Source organism: Myotis yumanensis, unplaced genomic scaffold, assembly GCF_028538775.1.
Source record: "Myotis yumanensis isolate MYYU_CA2020_CCGP unplaced genomic scaffold, mMyoYum1.0.hap1 SCAF_9, whole genome shotgun sequence".
Lineage (NCBI taxonomy): Eukaryota > Metazoa > Chordata > Mammalia > Chiroptera > Vespertilionidae > Myotis > Myotis yumanensis.
The window spans coordinates 40,979,607-41,000,308 of NW_027223760.1; the positions used below are offsets into that span (position 1 = coordinate 40,979,607).

General features: G+C 37.8%; 2 pseudogenes; both read right to left on the reverse strand.

Annotated features, from left to right (window-relative positions):
• Positions 1-3,722: 3,722 nt before the first annotated feature.
• On the reverse strand, positions 3,723-14,260 carry LOC139015990 (large ribosomal subunit protein uL30 pseudogene; annotated as a pseudogene).
• A 1,211-nt stretch (positions 14,261-15,471) lies between these two features.
• Positions 15,472-16,351, reverse strand: LOC139016935 (heterogeneous nuclear ribonucleoprotein A1-like; annotated as a pseudogene).
• Between the last annotated feature and the right edge of the window lie 4,351 nt (positions 16,352-20,702).

Genomic DNA, 20,702 nt, shown 5'->3' on the forward strand with positions numbered 1-20,702 from the left:
GGGCGTCGAACGACCCTTTCATAGGGGTCGCCTAAGACCATTGAAAAACACATATATAATTACATATTGTTTTTGTTATTAATCACTATGCTTTAATTATGTTCAATTTGTAACAATGAAATTGGGGGTCACCACAACATGAGGAACTATATTAAAGGGTCGCAGCATTAGGAAGGTTGAGAACCACTGAACTAAGTGGTAGAGCTAAAATTTGGACAAAGCTACGTCTGCTTTTAACCAATAGCCAAGAAAATATTAGAAGCACCTAAGCATTCTGTGAATTTCAGGGGTAGAGGTACAAGAGTATCACATTGTGGCTGTTATCAAACATCATTTTCATTGTGGCCACTTGTCTCTAGGTACAATAGATCTGCATCATGGCGCTATTCCTCAGGTGAAATGTCTATAACTTCCTCAATATGACCCCTCAATGGTGCTAACTTTTATCAGCATAGCAAGTATTTAATACAATAATTAACTCCAATACTACATTTTCATGGGCTTTGCAATCAACATATATGCATGAATATATTTCAATTTGGCTTACACAAGTACATACTAGTAAATAAATGTGTGTTTATAGCAGAATAAATGTTAAAATATAATTCCACTTTCCATGTAAATAATGTGAATAAAATGAGATAAATCAAGAGTGAGTGACATTTTCTTTCTCATGCGTATCAGTTTTGGTGACTCATGCTTCTGTAGCTAGAGTCCACCATGCCATCTGGTGTGCAGAGTGGGTGCTGCTATGAACCCAGAGACAACAAACTCATGAACCCAGAAACCCACAATCTCAGAATTCAATCAATTTTACTCATTATATTTACTTGATGAAATTGAAAGTCAGGAAAAATATTGTGTTTTCTTTTTCTGATAAGGAATGAAAGGTTATAGCTGTCCTCTGTACACCTGGACATTCATTCTCATTCCCTTCTTCCCTTCTCCCCCCTTGCACCACACACAGGCCTTTATGGTATCAACACAAAGTCTCATCCACTGATGAGTCACTACAGTTATTGGTTCAAGTGACCATGCAGGAACACACCAAACAGAATGGTAGAAACATGAGGGATACCTTAACAAAAGGAACACTTGATCTTTTTAAGAGGAATATCATAAAGATGACTAAACACGAAAGGATGTGGACAAATACAAATACTCGGTGATGCCATTAGGATGTGTAACAAAATCTTAAAAGCATATCAAGCATAATTACATTAACAGCCTCAGCCTGGATTCAGATCTGTGCTTTATCATTTGTTATCCTGCTCAAAACTCAGCTTCACTCTGTTGTTTACATGGAGGTAATTGCAGCACTCATCTAGAAGAATCATGCTGAGGATGCAACTAGATACTACACATAAAACAAAAAGGAGAGTTCTTAACATGTAATAAAAACTCAGATGTTTGGTACTGAAAAAGAATCTATCACAAAGGGATACAAACTGGGCTGGAATGAGAGCTTTAGCAAGTTCTCTGACTCAGTCGTCCACCATCTACGGATCTAATTCATTGGCTAGAATTTAGTCCCATACCACACCCAGTGTCAAGGAAAGCTGTGAATTGCAACCAAGGTTTTGTTATAATGAAGAAGAAAAGAATATATGTTGGAAATGCAACCATTAATCTCTAACATAGTATGTTGCTATTAAATCTAAATTTGAACTGAACCTGTTGCTCATTCATAACAATATATTGAATATTAAGCTATATTTGGACTCTTGATACCTAATGACCAACTGCAACATCATTAAATACTAGAGGCCCAGTGCATGAATTTGTGTACCAGTTGGGTCCCTCAGCCTGGCCTGCGGGATCAGGCCGAAACCGGCTCTCCGACATCGCGTGAGGGGTCCCAGATTGTGAGAGGGCACAGGCCAGGCTGAGGGACCCCACCAGTGCATGATCGAGGAGGCCCAAGAGGGACACAGCAGCAAGCTAACTTACTGGTCAACTGTCTGCCCCCTGGTGGTCAGTGCACATCATAGCAAGTGGTTGAGTGGCCTTAGCATATCATTAGCATATTACACTTTGATTGGTTGAATGGCTGACCAGCCGACCGGACACTTAGCATATTAGGCTTTTATTACATAAGATTCTCCAAATTTCTCCCCCTCTACTCTTGACCATAAAAAAAATAATAATGCTGGAAAAATACTAATACTTATCTGTTCCACTGTCCACCAATTTTCACCTCAAAACACATACATAGTCTGCCTTACACTGTGAAAGCAAATGTGTAGTCAGTCATTTCCTGGGAAATAAAGCAAGTCTTATTAGTGAGAACACCAGTAAATTTACTTCCTCAGAATAAAAAAAATCTGTCAAGTTCTTTTGGCACTCTATAAATTTAGCATACAGCATTCTATCAGATAGCCTTTATCCTGCAATTGCAGGGAATGTGTCAACTACTAGAATGCCCTCCAGGAACACATTGAGTTAGTGTTACATTTACTAATATTAATTAATACAAATATTAATTACTTATTAACCACTAATTAATACTAATATTTTTAGATTCCTTTGAATTATCTAGACATACTTATGCCACCTGTGACAAAAATAATTTTACTTGTTTCTTTCCAATATTTATAGGTTTAATCAACCTCGTATTACATTGGCTGGGACCTTTAGTACAAAATTGAAAAGAAGTGGTGAAAGTTTACATTATCCTTACCTTTTTTCCAATATTAAAGAGAAAGCATTACATAGTTCACCTTTTAGTGTGATAGTTGTAGATTTTTTTTGGTAGACAATTTTAATTAAATTAAGGGAGATCCCTTCAATCCCTAGATTTTTTATAATGTTTATATCATAAATGGTTGTTGAATTTTACCAAATGTTTTCTCTGCCTCTGCAGATGGTCATATAGTTCTTCTATCTTATTTTTAAGGTGATAAATTACAATAAATGTTTTATGAATGATAATTTTAAATTTCTGAAATAATTAATACTTAGGCATGAAAACGTATGTGTATGTAAGTATAAGATTATAAACATTTTGTTTGTAATTTTTATGTTTATGTACATTAGAAATGTTATATATTTTCATTTTTGTAATGGCCATACCACATATTGGTATGATGATTATGCTGGTTTCAGAAAATGAACTGAGAAGTATTTTTTCCTTGTCTATTCCCTAGAATAGTTTGTATTTGGATAAATTTATTTCTTTAATATATGGAGAAATTTATCAGCAAAGACATCTGGACTTGGAGTTTTCTTCATGGGAAAGTTTTAAATTATGATTTCAATTTCTTTTAGGTTGTTTTCTAGATTACCATTTTTATATTTTATCCTCAAGCCTAACTAAGATTAAGAACATTAATATAAAGTGAGTGTTGACAAGTGAAACTCAAGTAAATATAATAATTCAGGAAATATGGAAAGAGTTTCAGTTTATATAGAAGTTCAAGTTACTGATGTTAGAAAATACAGGAGAGTGATATGAGTATGCTTATGTTCCATTTCTATTGAACACATATTATATTTATAATTTCAAAAATAGTACATTTTTGTTTAGAAACAAATGTGCAACGTCAATGGGTTTTAGCAATTTGAAGAAATTGTTTATTTTATTTTGTCAGATTATATATATATGTGTGTATATATATATATACACATATATATATATGTGTATATATATATATATATATTTCAATTTGAAATCAGTCAATTTACTAACAGACCAGATTACAAAAATAACCATGATAGGTACCTCAGCTCATCCTTGTAATAAACCTATTGAGCTGGTGTTTCCTGTGCCAGCATCTCCATCTTCTATAAAACGTGTGGTCTTTTACTTTATTCCACCTCATAGAGAAGGTACTTTGAAGGGCCACAGGAAGTTGTTTCAGATCCTCCATGAGGATGATGCCACATTTACCAAGAGATCAAGCAATTGATGTATTATCTGTCAGGGAAATTTGCTCTTTTTGACTTGGCCATACCACACTTGTAGATAAATTCATTTACTGACTTCAGGTTTGGGTACCCCCATGCAATATATAGTTCCACAATCCTCAGCATGTTAACGGAAGCCTTGCTGAGCCTAACAAAGGTGTCAGTGAAGATCTGGCAAAGGTGAAGAAACTGCCGCACCTTTCAGACTTTTGGGCTCACACCATTGTTACCTCTGGTCCTGGTGACAAATGCCAATTTGTGTTCCGCAGGTACATAGAAGTCACCAGCTTTTCTTGCCATTCTAGCTATCTGAGCTCACTTCTGTACGTATGCCTATGTTCTTTGTGATAGTGCTCAGCATGTTCATGCATAAGCTTTCTCCTTGCCTTTCAAAGTATCTTTTGGGGGAACGCCTTTCTCAGGTGTTTGATCTTCGGCTCTGTGAAATTCCTTGCCCTTTTCTCAAGGGTCCTGGCACAGCAGGAACCTTCTTCTTGTCCTCACTTTCCTGGGTTCCAGCTGGAAAAGAGGTTGTCTGGTTATTTTTATATATCACTGTAATTATCTAAATTCACCTGTTTTAAAACCCACCAGTTGTCTAGATGGTTCCTCCCTCTTCTCTGTCCACACACATAATAAGCAATTTATATGTATTAGAAAGTTAAATGAATGTGGTTTTTTTTGCATTTGATTTTAATTATGTCCTCTGATTGGTTCTTCTACCTCTGAAAATCAAGTATTTCCCATTTGAAATAATTTTAAGAATTTGTTTAATAGAAAGGATATCTATCATAAGTTTGCATGATTTTATTTTGAAAGTAACCATGCCTTTCTAATTTGAGCTAGCCTGAGAGAGAAAAGCATACTTAGTTTTTACTTATTGAGTCCAGAACTTTTTTTTTTTTTTACCTGGGTCATTCATGAAATAGTTCCATATGCCATTGCACAAAATGATATATTTATGTCAAATTATCTGGATTTCTTATAGTTGGTGATATTATATTATCTATCACTTTCCTAAAGCAAAGTAAGAAAGAATAAAAAAAATAGAGTAATTATTTACATTGTTGTTATTCTCTCAAGAAAGTTTTCTTCTGTTTTGTATATTGCTTAGCATAAAAGATAGATTTAAAAATGCTTACTCTCCCAATGACATTTTTTTTAAAGAAATAGAACAAAAATTTCATTTGTGTGGAATCACAAAAACCCCAGACAGCTATCATAATCCAGACTAGTTGATCTTTGGAAAAATATTTATTCCGGTCATTTGCACATTTTAAAAATTGGATTATTAGGTGTTTTTTTTTTTTTTTGTGTGTGTGTGTGTGTGTGTGTCTGTGTATGTGTATGTTTTTAGTTGTATGAGTTCTTTATATATTTTGGATATTAATCCATAATAAGATATATGTTTTGCAAATATTTCTTCCATCCCATTGATTATCTTTTCACCCTGTTGATTTTTCTTTTAATTTTTTTGCTGTGCAGAAGCTTTTTAGTTTGATGCAGTCCCACTTGTTTATTTTTTTATTTTGTTGCTTGTATGTTATTTTGTTGCTTGTATGGTTTCCAAAAATTCATTACCAAAACCCATGTCAAGGAGTTTTTTTTTTCCCTAGGAGTGTCATCATTTCAGGTCTCACATTTAAATCTTTAATCCACTGACAGTAGAATTTTTATGACATAGTTGAATCTAAGTATTTCATTAAGCAACTAATTTAATCACTAGGCACATTTGTTTTTGATTTAATGTTCATTGTATATTTTACAAAATAGTATTAATAAAGATAGATTCATTATTTCAGTTTAGCAGATAACCATTTGCATTTTGCTAAAAAGATGATCTAGTTTTAATTATAACTTAATCCTTAGCAAATGTTAAAAAGTTACTATCAAGTTTTAAAAAATCATTTAAATGTTTAATATGGTTTTTGTACTTTAGAATTAGTATCCTCTCCACTATATTGTAAGCTACTCTCATATGGGGATATACAATATTTTTCTTTGAAACCCTGGCACCAAGCAGAGGTTAGACACATGGATTGGTTGCTTCCTGCACTCGCCCCAACCAGGGCAGGAGATCAAGCAATTGATGCCTCTACTCAATCCAGGTATGTGCCCTTGACTTGGAATTAAACCCACCATCCTTCAGTTGGCGTGCCAACCCTCTAACCATTGAGCCATGCCAGCCAGGGCAATTTCTTAGTCTTTTTACTTAAGTTGAAACCAAGTTCAACCATCTTCTGATAAGAAAATGGAGATGGACACACCACTCTTATTTTGGTCTAGTCAATGGCAACTTTAATTTCAAGGATTCATAAGTGACAAACAAGGACCAGGTAGAGGTGTGTTATTCTATAAGAAACCCAGACTCAGAGATTGAACGATAACCATTAGCAGAGACTGGTCTTATATAACCTGGAAAGCTGTCAGAAACTGAACTTAATCTATGTCTCTCAGAGCTTACATGTCTCCCATTTCTGTCTCTCTCTGCGTATATGCTGTATTCTCCTATTTCTGTCAGCAGAATAGGCTTCTTCTGCTTATCTGATCACCCTTAAATGACTCAGTGCTAGCAACCTTAACCCCAACATTTGTCATTTGCCTGGCATTCATTATTGGTTAACTATAGTCTGTGTTCTTGAAGTTCTTACTAGAAATAATCTAATTGGTTTAGTTCAGCCTATGAATACTTCATCTTCTTGTGTTTATCCCAACGTAAACAGCAATGCTCATGGCTATGGATTCATGTGATACCAGGACAGCCAAATCCAGAAACTCTAGGTATGGTAGATACTCTGTAATGGGCCAATACTGTACTAATTTAAAGAGAGCAGTTGCCCTAAAGAATAGGATGTGAGGCTATTCCCTTCCTTTCTTTCTTTTTTTCTTTCTTTCTTTCTTTCTTTCTTTCTTTCTTTCTTTCTTTCTTTCTTTCTTTCTTTCTTTCTTTCTCTTCTTTAATTGCTCTCCATTTACAAACTTTTAAAGATAAACTAATTTAGACAACATTTAAATAGTTTTGAAATTAGTGTTTTTGTTCCATTATCGACTGAGACTGCTTTGTTTCCCTTACTCAATTTTTTCTCCACTTTCAAATACTTGTAACCTACATAATGCTGATGTAAGAAAAATTAAGAAATAATTATGAAAACATATTTTTAAATGTAATATTTCTAAAGACTTACTTTATCTCTCATCTGTGCTCTCACCTTCCAAACGATGATAGTGATGATATAAATGAACACAGTATTGCATAGTGGCCAACAGTGCAGGATTTGGAGTTAGATCATTTAGTTTCTTATTCTAGCTCCATCTCATTCAAGCCTTATGATCTTTGACCATATGTGTATCATATAAGTCACTTAATACATATAATTGATTGAAAATATTAAACCTGAAGTAGGTGTTTAATAAATAACAACTATCACTACTATATTATTACAACTACTAATATTACTACTAATCTATAAATATAAAAGCCTAGTGACCATCACAACCAAATGGATGACCAAACAGGCTGCGTGGGGTGACTAGGCCGGCAGGGGGGTTAGTGAAGGATGACCAAACAACTGAGCAGCAGGCTGCAAAGATGGGGGCGCCCAGAGCTAATAAGAAGGGAATATGCTAATTGACTGCCATGCCCTCAAAGATGGCGGTGCCCACAGCTACAAGATGGCTGACAAGGGAGGGCAGTTGGGGGTAACCATGCCTACAGGGGAGGGCAGTTAGGGGTGGCCAGGCCAGCAGGGGAGGGCAGTGAGAGGTGACTAGGCTGGCAGGGAAGGGCAGTAGGGTGTGACCAGGCCTGCAGGGAAGGGCAGTGAGGGGTGACCAGGCCAGTAGGGAAGGGCAGTTAGGGGGAACCAGGCCAGCAGGGGAGGGCAGTTGAGGGCGACCGGGCCAGCAGGGGAGCAGTTAGGCATTGATCAGGCAGGCAGGGGAGTGGTTAGGAGGTGATCAGGCTGGCTGGCAGAAGCTGTTAGGGGCAATTAGGCAGTCAGGCAGGCAAGTGGTTGGGAGCCAGCAGTCCCGGATCATGAGAGGGATGTCCGACTGCTGGTTTAGGCCCGATCTCTATGGGATCGGCATCCCCCGAGGGGTCCCAGATTGGAGAGGGTGCAGACTGGGCTGAGGGACAAACCCCCCCCCCCCTCAGTGCACGAATTTCATGCACTGGGCCTCTACTCAATTATATTTAACACTTATTAGTGTTTTTTTTTAGTATTTTCAAATTAATGAAACATGTTTAATTACATTCTTATAGCTTTCCTACAAAGAATATATAAAATTTTAACATGAGCCTCATCAATAGCTTTCTGTCAACTTTATCTTTTTGTAATATTTGTCTGTTGGAAAAATTCTATCTGCTGCGTTGAGATTCACCCAAAATGTTTTGCTCTGTTTATCATAAGAATTATCATTTTCAAGGCTGCATCACTGCTTTTACCCTCTAAATATTTCTTTCTCATTTTCTATTCTAATGTAAATAGTTTAGAATACTCTAGGACCTAGAGTCTAGGTCTTTAAGGGAGGGGACTAAAATATCTACTTTTTACTTTTTCACAACTTTAATTTTTATTCAATTTATATTGTTTTCAATTGTCTTACATTAGAAGAATAAAAAATAACTGAATATATAGCATTCCTTTCGAGTGAAAACTGTAAAACCTTAGTTGTCTATTTCGGAAGAACAGTATGGATGGCTAAAATATAAGTCATTCATGCACATAAACTATAAGCACAGAACAATCTTATCCATTGAGATAATTCACACTGTGGAAGCCTTGGTTTGCCTCAAATCTTGGTTTTATGTAAATGTTTATATCAAAGTGCAAATCAAGAGGAAGGTCTTTTTTAGATTAGTGTTAAACATGAGGATACATGACAGCGCAATTGCTGGGAATAAACATTGTCTGGTGCCTCCAATCTTATTTCCAAGAATGGCAGTCTTCAGGAGTGTTCACCAAACTCTTTCCAGGAAGAGCTCTTTGAGAACGGCACCTGGTGTAGAGCCGTCACGATATTGAAATTCTTCAGTCATTCCTTGGAAGAGGATTATGAAACAGATGTACGGAAACCTTATATTTACATGTGATGAGAGTAACTCACATGGTGATGAGATTAGACTTTTCTTTGGCCTCTCTAACAGCCTAATGTTATTTAACTGAAACAATGATATGTTGCTCCAAATAGGTAAAATAAAATTACATCAATAATAAATATTTGAAATCAAATAGATGTTTTCTTAATCCTAGCTAAATTATCTTGTTTCTCTCTCTCTCTCTCTCTCTCTCTCCCTCTCTTTCTCTCTCTCCTTCTGCAGTCAATGAGACTTGTGTTCAGATAGGTAGCAGCAAGTTAATAGAATGTTCTTCTGAGGTCACTGAAATAAGTGTTTTTGACCAAAAACCTCTCAAAACCCAACTGTATTTTTGTTGTTGTTTCTATTTTCAAAGTAGAAATAATGTTTTCTTGTTGAAAGTGAGTGGTTCTAGAAACTAGTTAATTGTTTTGATGTCTCTAGTTCATATTATACATTTTATGCTTTTGGCAGGAGTTGCTCTTTATGATAATTTTAAAGAGAAATGATAGTTATTAAGTCCAGTACACTCTGTAAAAGCATTAAATAGAATGTAATGCAAATACGTTTACATGGTCCTCAACCTATTTCCAAAGGAAAGGACAACATCATACTTGTTTTTGCACTGCCATTCCTGATAGACATTTCAGACACTAATCTTTCTGATGTAAGTGCTAGAGCCTGAGCTATCGGATAGGACTTGACATTTAATTTGAAACTCAGATGATGAGAAACATACCTAAGCGAAGGGATAGAAGGGGTATTTATAGAAAAGGGGAATCAACTTATTAATGTATTGATTTATTCATTCAATGTGTCTTTCCAAAACACCATGCTGTTTAATTGGATATTGAGAGAGTGAAATGGGCAAGTAAAACAAGACACTTTCCTTTAAGTCCTTTGAATCACTGAGGCGAGAACACTCATCTACATGACTAATATAAAGGCAAGTACAGATGAGTTCCAAGAAGCATTTTGAGTCATGAGCTGAGCCCCAAACTGGCAGCCTCAGACTCTCATGTTTTTCTTGTACTGAGTGTCTCTGAAATCTCATCTCAGGAGCATGGCTAGAAAGGATGCCAGATGGTGAGGTGTCTTTTAAATCCCATCCCTGGGTCAAAGTTGATAACCAGATGTAACAGATCTGGAAAAAGGACTCTTAGCCAGATGGAAAGGGCTCTTTTAACACACACACACAAACACATATATACTCTATATATTTTAGGAAGACTAGAATCCTGTTGTTTCTTTAGTAACTCATGACTATTGTATCTATCTTCCAAGTAGAATCTTTAAAAGTTAAATCTATTAATATTAAGATATCTGTAGTTTTAAGCTTATGTTAACAAAAGTATAGGACTTCATTTTGTTAAAAACATTGTAATATACAAGCTTGATTGTAAACCAAGTGATTGTTAATCAAGTGGTAGTGACAGTAAGTCTTGACGAGTCCATATCAGTGACCTTGAATCAAACTCCTTATTATATTATAAAAACATTCAGATGACCTTTCTTCCAAGTACCCATGCCTTTGGAGGCAGTTAGTCATTGACTTGCTCTCAATACCTTTTGCAGACTTACCGTTCTTAGGTATTTATTCAGTCTATAAATATTCTTCTCCCATTTATTGTACCAGTCATCCAAATCAAAACACTCTGCAATATCGATTCCCCTGAAGCATGTGGTCTGGATATCTGAAGAGCCCGCTGGAAATAAAACAAGATCCTAAGTCAATGAAAATATGCATTCTTTTAATTCATTGCTGGGATCATAAGAAAACTAAAACATTTTCTAGAGACAAATAAAACAAAACAAACAATACACAAAAACAATAACAATAAAAATGTGAGACACTTAAGGAAGAGGGAAAATGGCCAGAGATCATAAAGTAATAATGAACAAAGAAATAAGTAAATATGTAGTAAACTGAAATATGTACTGTCTATATAAGATAATAATAGCATTGAAATATGTATTGTTTATATAAGATAATAATAGCACGGTCTAACTTATAGATTTAACAAAAAACAAATAAAATTCTGCATATTAATATCATATAAATCAGGAAAAGAAAAATTAGAATTAAAGAGTTCTAGTCTGGCTGGTGTGTCTCAGTGGTTGAGCACTGACCTATGAACCAGGAGGTCGTGGTTTGACTTCAGGTCAGGGCACATGCCTGGGTTTCAGGCTCAATCTCCAGTGAGGGTGTGTAGGAGGCAGTCGATTAATGATTCTCTCTCAGTATTGATGTTTCTATCTCTCCCTCTCTCTTCCTCTCTGAAATCAATAGAAATATATTTTTTTAAAAAAGAATGAGGAACAGTTGAAAAAACCTTTAAAAAATAGAGTTCTAAGTATCTTGTATGATATAGTAGGGCAGTGGTCGGCAAACTCATTAGTCAACAGAGCCAAATATCAACATTACAATGATTAAAATTTCTTTTGAGAACCAAATTTTTTAAGCTTAAACTATATAGGTAGGTACGTTGTTATCAACTTAATTAGGGTACTCCTAAGCTGGCCTTTGCTAAAAATGTCCTCATTTTATAATAATAAAGTCACCAACACCAAATAATTACAATTATTAAATTGATGACAAATATATCTGTAGGATTTGCAGCTGGTTGGAAAAATACAGGTAACTTTATGCTTCGAGTAGGTATTTTTGTCACCCGCATGTGATTTGCAGATGCGACTAGCACTAACCACTGCACAATGACACTACTGACTGACTGGCTCACTCAACTCCTACATGAATCGCGGGAGCCTCTCCTGCGCTGCGTATCCCGCGGCCCACCTGCGCCACGTCTCCTGTCGCCCGACCTACCGACATCCCCCACTTCTTCTAATGCCACTTCTTCAAAATAGACTCCCCCAGGTCGAAAACCGACTTTTGTGCATGGGCCACGGTTTCAATCGCACTGTGCATGCGTGCCCACACATGGTATTTTGTGGAAGAGCCACACTCAAGGGGCCAAAGAGCTGCATGTGGCTCGCGAGCCAAGGTTTGCCAACCACTGTATTAGGGGATTGAGATACTAAATAACTTTTGAATCTTAAGTTAAATATATATGTAATTAAATTTCAAAGTATTCTTAGTCAAAGAGAAAAAATTAAAATGATAAAATAATTTGTATGCCAAAAATTAAAATATAAGATAAAAAGAAGCAGAAAAAATGACATTAAGAATCTATATTTATAAAATGGCCAGTAGGTATGACACGCACTGACCACCAGGGGGCAGATGCTCAACACAGGAGCTGTTGAGCAACAGCAACTTTGCAGAGTGCCCTCTCGCACTCCGGGACCCCTTGGGGGATGTCAGACTGCCTGTTTCGGCCTGGTCCCCATAGGCCAGGCCAAGGGACCCCACCTGCTGGAGAGACCCCATTCATTCTGCAGATGCCCTTTGAACCCCGGCACTGCCCCAGGTGTAGCCATCCAGGGAGGGACTGTGAGAAGTTGGCTCCAACGTGTGTCCAGCCCGTCTTGCCCAGTCCCACCCTGCTGGCCACCTTCTAATTAATTTCCTTTCAATGTGCATGAATCCGTGCACTGGACCTCTAGTGTAAAATAAATGGTAGAAATAAGTCTACCAAGTGTGTCAGTTATCACAATAGAATTAATAGGTCAAGCTTGACAGATATGATAATGAAGTAAAATCTATCTATGTGTATACTACCTGTATAAGGATAATATGGAAGATGCAAAAAACACATTTAATGACAGAACTATGAAGTAATTAGTTAACTTCAGAGTATAGGACATTCTAAGAGCAACTGTCCATAAGTCAATGGCCTGAAGATGGTGGTGAAGGTGTCATGGCAGAGATCAGTTCAAGAGCAAAATCTATTGATGTATGCCTCGAGAGACATACAACCCAATTTAATAATTGTACCTTGTTTTTCCCTGGGCTGTGTGCTAAGTGGTTAGAGCATAGGTTTGTGCACCTAAGGGTTACAGATTGGATTCCCAGTCAAGGGCACATACCTGAGTTGGGAGTTCATTCTCTGGCCCCAGTAGGGACACGTGAGGGAGGCGGCCAGTCAATGTGTCTCTCTCACATTGATGTTTGTTTCTCTCTCTCTCCTTCTCCCTTCATCCCTTCCCCTCTATGTAAAAAGCAATGAAAAAATATCCTTGAGCCCTGACCAGTTTGGCTCAGTGGATGGAGCGTTGGCCTGCAGACTGAAGGGTCCCAAGTTTGATTCCAGTCAAGGGCATGTACATTGGTTGTGGGCACATCCCCAGTTGGGGGTGTGAAAGGAGGCAGCTGATCGATGTTTCTCTCTCATTGATATTTCTGACTCTCTATCCCTCTCCCTTCCTCTCTGTAAAAAATCAATAAAATATATTTTAAAAAAATTAAAAAAAGAAAAAAGAAAAAATATCCTTGGGTGAGGATTAAAAAAAATTGTACCTTGTTTCAATCATAATTTAAATGAGCCGAGTATAAAAAGACATAGTTTAGCAATAAGGGGAAATTTGCACAGGAGAATAATGACAGTCAATTTGAGTTGGACACAATCTCTTTTAAGGCCTGAGTTACCGAAGGTTCAGGGATTGGTTCAGAAGTAGAGATTAAGCATTTGGGGTACAAATACTACAAAGTTACACTCTGCATCTTCAGTGACAAAGAAATGATAACCTAAAAAGTCAACTACTTCACATAGATGGTGCATACATTTGAAACATTTTATATGTTTATTTGTCTATATGTTGATTGGACATATCCAATGAGACTATAAGCAGTTTATTTATTTTTTCTAAACTGTCTTTTGAAACTTCCTATAGAGGGAGCTCTAGGCTTACACCGAATAAATTTTATTAGGCTCTGATGAACAAGATAGATCCAGAGACACTGAAGCATGCAACAGACTAATGAATTTCAGAGGGAAGGGGTAGGGGGAGAGAGACTAAGCAAATAAATCATATGCATACTAGAGGCCTGGCGCATGGATTCGTGCACCAGTGGGGTCCCTCGGCCTGACCTGCGGGGATCAGTGGAACTCTGCACCGTTGCAGCCTGGCCTTACCTGCCAGCTCATCGGGGTCCAGTCCACTGTCCAGGTCGATCCTGCACAGCAGAAAGTAGTGAGTGAAGAGGCAGGCATCCTGGGAGGAGCCTGAGCCCAGGTTGGGCACCTCGCCACTCCTGCTCAGTTCATCCTGGCCCTGCTGCCCCTGCCCCTGCCCCTGCTCACATGGGTAGGGGGAGTGTCCATGGGAAAGGCTCACGCTGCCACAGCTGCACTTGCCAGCCATGAACCCCATGTCTGGTGCCCATCTGTCAGCTGAGCAGCGCTCCCGCTGTGGGAGCACACTGACCACCAGGGGGCAGCTCCTGCATTGAGCATCTGCCCCCTGGAGGTCAGTGTGCATCATAGCTACCAACCAGTCGTCTGGTTGCTTAGGCTTTTATATATATAGATATGCATAACCCGTGGGCAGATAATAGTTTGGTGAAGACCTGGGAAGGGGTGTGAGCAGGGTGGATGGGGGTCAATGGGGAGAAAGAGGGACATCTGTAATACTTTCAACAATAAAGATAAATTTTAAAAATAATATTTTAAATAATCAAGGTGTAATTCTACAGGGTTCTAAATCAATATAATCTAGTTAATTACTTTAATATTAAGATAAATATTATAATATAGTTTACTATTACATAAAAATCACCTATCCCAATATATTTCCTCCAGTGCAGAGGTGTTTTAATGTCATAAAATACAAATGGAAAGCCTCAATTTTAGAAGGTAAAATTCTATCATCAACACATAGTGTGCTTAAGGGCTCCCCCCTTACCCACAGATGAAGTCATCAATACTCATTTTACAACTTTCCTCCCCAACCCTTGTTTAGGTTGTATTTCCAGGCTGGATTCCAAGATTCAGCTCACTCTTCCCATTCACTAATCCTTGAATTTGCTCCTTGTCTTTTCTTTTGGATTTAACATTGAACATTTTAGAGCTCATTTATGTCTCTGCATGAGACTCTAACTTTATATAACTCTCTGCTTTATGCTTTCAAACCAAGATCAACACCAGTTATAGCCACCATAAAGTTCAGGTCTAAGGTTTCCAGACCAGGTGAGGGTCCATATATTATTAATCCAATGAAAAAGAATTCCATTCTCTTATTTTTAAAAGACACATTTATTTAGCATTGTGCTCAGACTATTACTTTTGGCAATCAACAGCATGAGTTGCAGAAACACACACCAGACTACATGAAAACCCGTCGTTGGAATGCTTTACACTTTCCACAGAAAAGAAGCTAAAATAACCTGTGATACAATTAGTCACAAATTCAGCCCTCGAGATTTTTGCCCATTCACATAAGTATTGTCTAAAATATGTCTTCTTGTAGCAGATAGGCCCTGCCACCACTGTGCATGGCCGAGTTCACAAATCTGTTGTAACCTGCAGCTTCCCTGCCACTTCTCTGGCTCTACTCTCTTGCTAAGCTTTGTTTCCTGTCAGTAATTAAAACCTTCTGCTACTACCATAGCTACTGCAGCTGCTGGAAGAGCCATAGCCCCACTGATTTTGTGGTTTGACAAAGAATTGGCCTCCACCGCTATAGGGACCAGGGCTTCTGCCTCCCAAGTTTCCTCCTCTCATGGGTCCAAAATCTGAAGGTTGATGGTTGTAATTGCCAGAATCATTGTAGCTTTTGCCACCTCTAAAATTGCTTCCATCATTACCAAATCCATTACAGCCATCCCCACTGCCACCATATCCACCGCCACCACCGCCACAGCTGACACCAAAGCCGCCTCGACCACTGAAGTTTCCTCCACCACCGAAGTGTCATTCCCACCAACATTTTCAGAACCACTTTGGATGAAGCACTGGCCATCTCTTGCTTAGACAGGGCTTTCCTTACGTCACAGTTGTGGCCATTCACAGGGTGGTATTTATGTCTTGTCTCCAGAGTCATGGTCATCAAAGGTTACAAAAGCAGAGCCTCTCTTCTTGCCACTGCCTTGGTCAGTCATGATTTTAATAAATTTTCCTTTACTGTTCAAAATAATCCCTTAGTTCTTCAGTGTCTTTGATACCACCAACAAAAGTCTTTTTCACAGTTAAGTGGCACCAGGTCTTTCGGAATCTTCTCCTGAGACAGCCCTCTCTGGTTCCACACTCTTCCATCCACCTCGTGTGGCCTTCATTCATAGCCACACACGCCTTCTCCACGGTGGCATAGGTGACAGATCCACAGCCTCTGGAGCACACAGTCTGTGAGCGTCCCCCATGGCTCACCATGGCTCCTCAGACTCTCATTGATTGCTTCAAAGCTCAAACATCTGATAAAGAGCTTCCACAGCTGTTCTGGCTCTTTGGGAGTCTCTGATTTAGACATGATGACTGTGAGAGGGGAGAGTTTAATGATGCAGAAAAAAAAGAATTCCATTCTTTTAAAATGTGTTCATTAAAAAAAAAAAGAAATTCTAAATCTTTTCTTTATTATTGGTCCTTCTGGCCAGGTTATTATAACACTTACATATCATGTTCAGACAGTCAAATATGTGGAATTTGCAGTTAAACAAAATTGATGTTGACCATACAAGGGAAAAGATAGGTGAATACTGGCTGGGGAGGTATTATAGGCTGTTTCCTATACTATCTGTGATATAAACCAAGTTTCTTTATCTTTCTGAGACTCTTTTGATTTATTTATGCAGAATACTTGTACTAGGCTTTTTTCTAAGATTGCTGCTTATTAAATTATATCTAGCTTTTTTTATCTTTGTTAATGATGCATCCTATGTCTGAAAACTTCCCCTGAGTGGTCTGGACTATAGAAGTAACACCTACCTTTGTGTTTCAATGGCAACTTATGTGACTCTCTGAGGATTATAATTAAATTGTCATCATTGCTTTTGTCTCCCATTAAACTTAAATCCTCTTGTTCATTCTTATTTTCTCGCTGTCCATCTTGGATTCAACACATAATGTGTGTTCATTAAATATTTATTGAAAATATGAATGAATTACAAAGAATGTTTTCAGTTTATATCTGTATCATATCACACAGTGTTGCTGTTATTGTGTGTGTGTGTGTGTGTGTGTTTTTTAAATTATGTTGTTTTGGTCCAGTTTTGAGGTCCTGAGCAAAGGTCAACCAGTTTCTCTTCTTGAGCAGCTAATCAAGTACACACCCGACTATTGCCCTTGTTGGGCACACACACTCTAGGCCACTGTGCATCAGCCCTAATCAGCTCCAGCTTTCTGTTGCCATGTCCTTGGGTGTAAAAGCCCTGTGTGGCCCTGCCTGGCGGCCTTCTCTAGTTGGGAGCTATAACTAACAAGAAGTCCTGCCTTTCATCTACCTGGTGTTAGTTGGTTATTTCTTACCATCAAAAGGACCTTTAATTTCATAAAACACATGACAACCCTTACCTAAAAGCTATGTGTGTCAAATAAAAATAATCAACTTAGCCTTTATATTCAGAACTCCCAATAAAATGTCCCTTAGAAATTGGGAATAAAAAAAATCTTTATTATAAAAAATATTGAAATAACTGCCCTAGAGTGGACAAAAACATGTGGAGACTACTACCATTTTTTAAACCAACTTTAAACTTTTTAAAAGAAGCAATTATGCCATATTCCAAACTTATATACCTCTTGTATTTCTAGATGCATAATAGGAATTTAAAGACTATTACCAAGTGATTGAATTCAGGACATATTTTGATGGATCTTCCTAAGGAAATGATACTATTTCATTATTTCTGTACAATTTAGTACAATCTAACTATATTAATTTAAGGTGATTTTTAGACTAAATAACATAGAGACAATAACATAAAATAGATCAAATAACAGAATTTAACTGCAATCAAATTCAGACATAAGTAGTATGTTATTTTAAAGTATGCAACTAGTGTTCTTTTTTTTGCAGTTTCCAGCATCTGCTGAATTTACTCTATAGGTTGTATTGTCCTTACATTTTGGCAGAAACATAAGAGAGAACATATTTTCCTTACTGCCCCTCACACTCTTTGATTGGAAGGTTCCACTACTTTATTTGGACATTTTCCATCATACGCCTTATAGTATCCATATGCTAGCTTTTTATGCCTGTTAATGTTTTCTTTACTCTGGGCACCCTTCCAAACACACTACTTTGAAATATGGAACTCCTTATTTAGTTATATAGCCAATATCTAAAAACCTCAACTAAGAAAAGATTTCCACCAGCATTTTCAAAGGTGCTGTTAAGATCAATCAAGGCAGCCACTCAATGAGTGTGGAAAAGAGTCTTATAACAGCTCAGGAAACCATCCCATAAAGCCTCGACCAAGGAGAACGTTTCGGAAGACGGATACTACAAACCACCACAAGGGGAAGCCAGCCGAACCCAGCAGCAACAGATGGAGAAGAAATGCACTTATTGACTAACTTCCTTGTGAGGTTGCATTTATGTTTCTACTCATTGGGTGCAGATTATGTTTTTCTGCCAACAGTAAATGCTATTGATTTAATACATGTGAGCTCCGCAGCACACTGTAGCCCTCTGAAATGTAGGAATGGAAGAGAAACATAGAGTTTGTTTTCTAAGATACAGAAGATAACCCATAGACTAGTCAAACACCTTTGCTCCAGAAAGGCTCATGGCTAAGGAATTTGCATATTGTCTTTTGAAAAAAAAAAAAAAAAAAAAAGACATGAAACAAAACACATTTTGGATGGAGATAGGCGATGGTGCTTCTTTTCCAGATGTCTGCCCAATTTCCTGGCCAGAAATCTCAAAGATTTATATGAAAATTTCTTTAAAAAATGCTTACCAATGCTCTGTGAAGGAAAAACAAGGCACATGACGACTTCATCATCTCGGAGCGAGTTGTAATGAACAAGATACCGCACCATTACTGAGAAAATATGAGTTCAGAGAAACCAGGGCTCTGTGGCCATTGGCAAAGCCAGGCTGGCTAACATGAGCAGAGGCTTTTGATCCCATTGTGGATTTGCCCCTTTGTGAAGATGACATGCCACCTCCGGCATTCAGGAAGTAAACATTTTAAAGTAACTGGCTATGTCACTTGAAAATCCAATCCCAGAGTGGCTGGCTGGAGGCCAAGGAGTTACTCCCAGATGCATAAGAAAAGTGGTTGCAGCATATAATTAGGTTAATGCTGGACTAGACCCTGCTTTTGATGAGTTGGCAACTCCCAGGACTGCTTTGCTTTAAGTGGGCTGGTGCCTGGGAGGGAAATATACCTCTGGGACTTAACAGGAGACAAGCACCAGAAAGCAATTGAAGGGCTAGGATTTCACAAACGGTTCAAATAATGGAATCATAGAACAGAAAGGTCCTCCGGATGGGTTCCTGACACTACTTGGGTTTTAGTCTGAAAGACGAAATCTGTCTACTTTTTCATCTAGATCGCCAAAGAAGGAGGCTCCATCGTCTTCTTTGGTGAAGGTTTTAAGGTTTAATATATCAAAAAGCTCTTCCCTATGACACCTTGAAGTCTCTTTATTACACTTAAGCCCTAGTAAATTTCTCTCAGGATATTGTTTCATACACATGTGTGTGATTCCCTCAGACTATCTCTTATAATTTTTTCATTAGAATCACTTTCTACACTCTGAGAATTTAAATTTCACAGTGGCTCAAAACTGATCAGAATTCCATAAATTCTCAGTTCTGATAACATGGAAAACATGGCACCCTGCTTCTTGGGTTTCCTGTTACAGTTATGGTCACTTGCAATAAGGAATATCTTCTAGTCTACTTGACACTTTTTTTTTTTGGAACCTCACTCGAGGATATTTTTTATTGATTTTTAGAGAGAGAGAGGGAAGGACGGAGAGAGGGAGGGAGAGAGAGAGAGAGAGAGAGAGAGAGAGAGACATTGACTGGTTTCTCATACATATCTCGACGGGGGATTGAGGCCCACAACCTAGGTATGTGCCCTGACCCTGCCGGGGAATCAAACCTGCAACCTTTTGGTGCAGTGGAGGACGCTCCAATTAACTGAGCCACTTGACCAGGGCCTATTCAGCACTGTTGTTAATTGGAAGGAACTATGAGGGGCACTAAATAAACCTGTTACCCAATATTAAATGGTTATGTTACCTAAAATCAAATTTGGCTGAAAGTGAGAATAAAAAAATATCAACATATATAATGAGCTTCTGGTATATAAGACAATATGCTGATTTTTATGAAAAAATACAAACTATTATTCTATTTATTGTTCAACATATAGAACCATACTTTCTAAAGATTTTCAAGATACCTCAGAAACATACATCTTTCAAAAATTTTAACTGCTATAATGTGCCTGACTCATATGCTAGCACTAAAATATTACATGCAGTCACTTTCAAACAACACATCTAATAATATTGCTAAGATATTGTGTGTACTCTGGAATATAATTCTAGAAATGTTTTTTCAGTACCGCATTTTCTAGTCTGCCAGCAACAGAAATCAACACCAAGCCCCCAATATGGCATAATTCCCTGGGGCCATCAGTCTTCTACCCGGTGATAGGTTCATTAGATTGGATTGCTAATCATCATGGGAAGGGCAATATTTTGTTCTTACTGGTATACTTCTATGTATAGAGATTTGTCATTCTTGCATGCAATGCTTCTCCCCAAACTACCATCCATGAGCTTACAGAATGCCTTATACACTGTCACACAGCATGGCTTCTGATCAAGGAACTCACTCCACAGCGAATGGAGTGCATGAG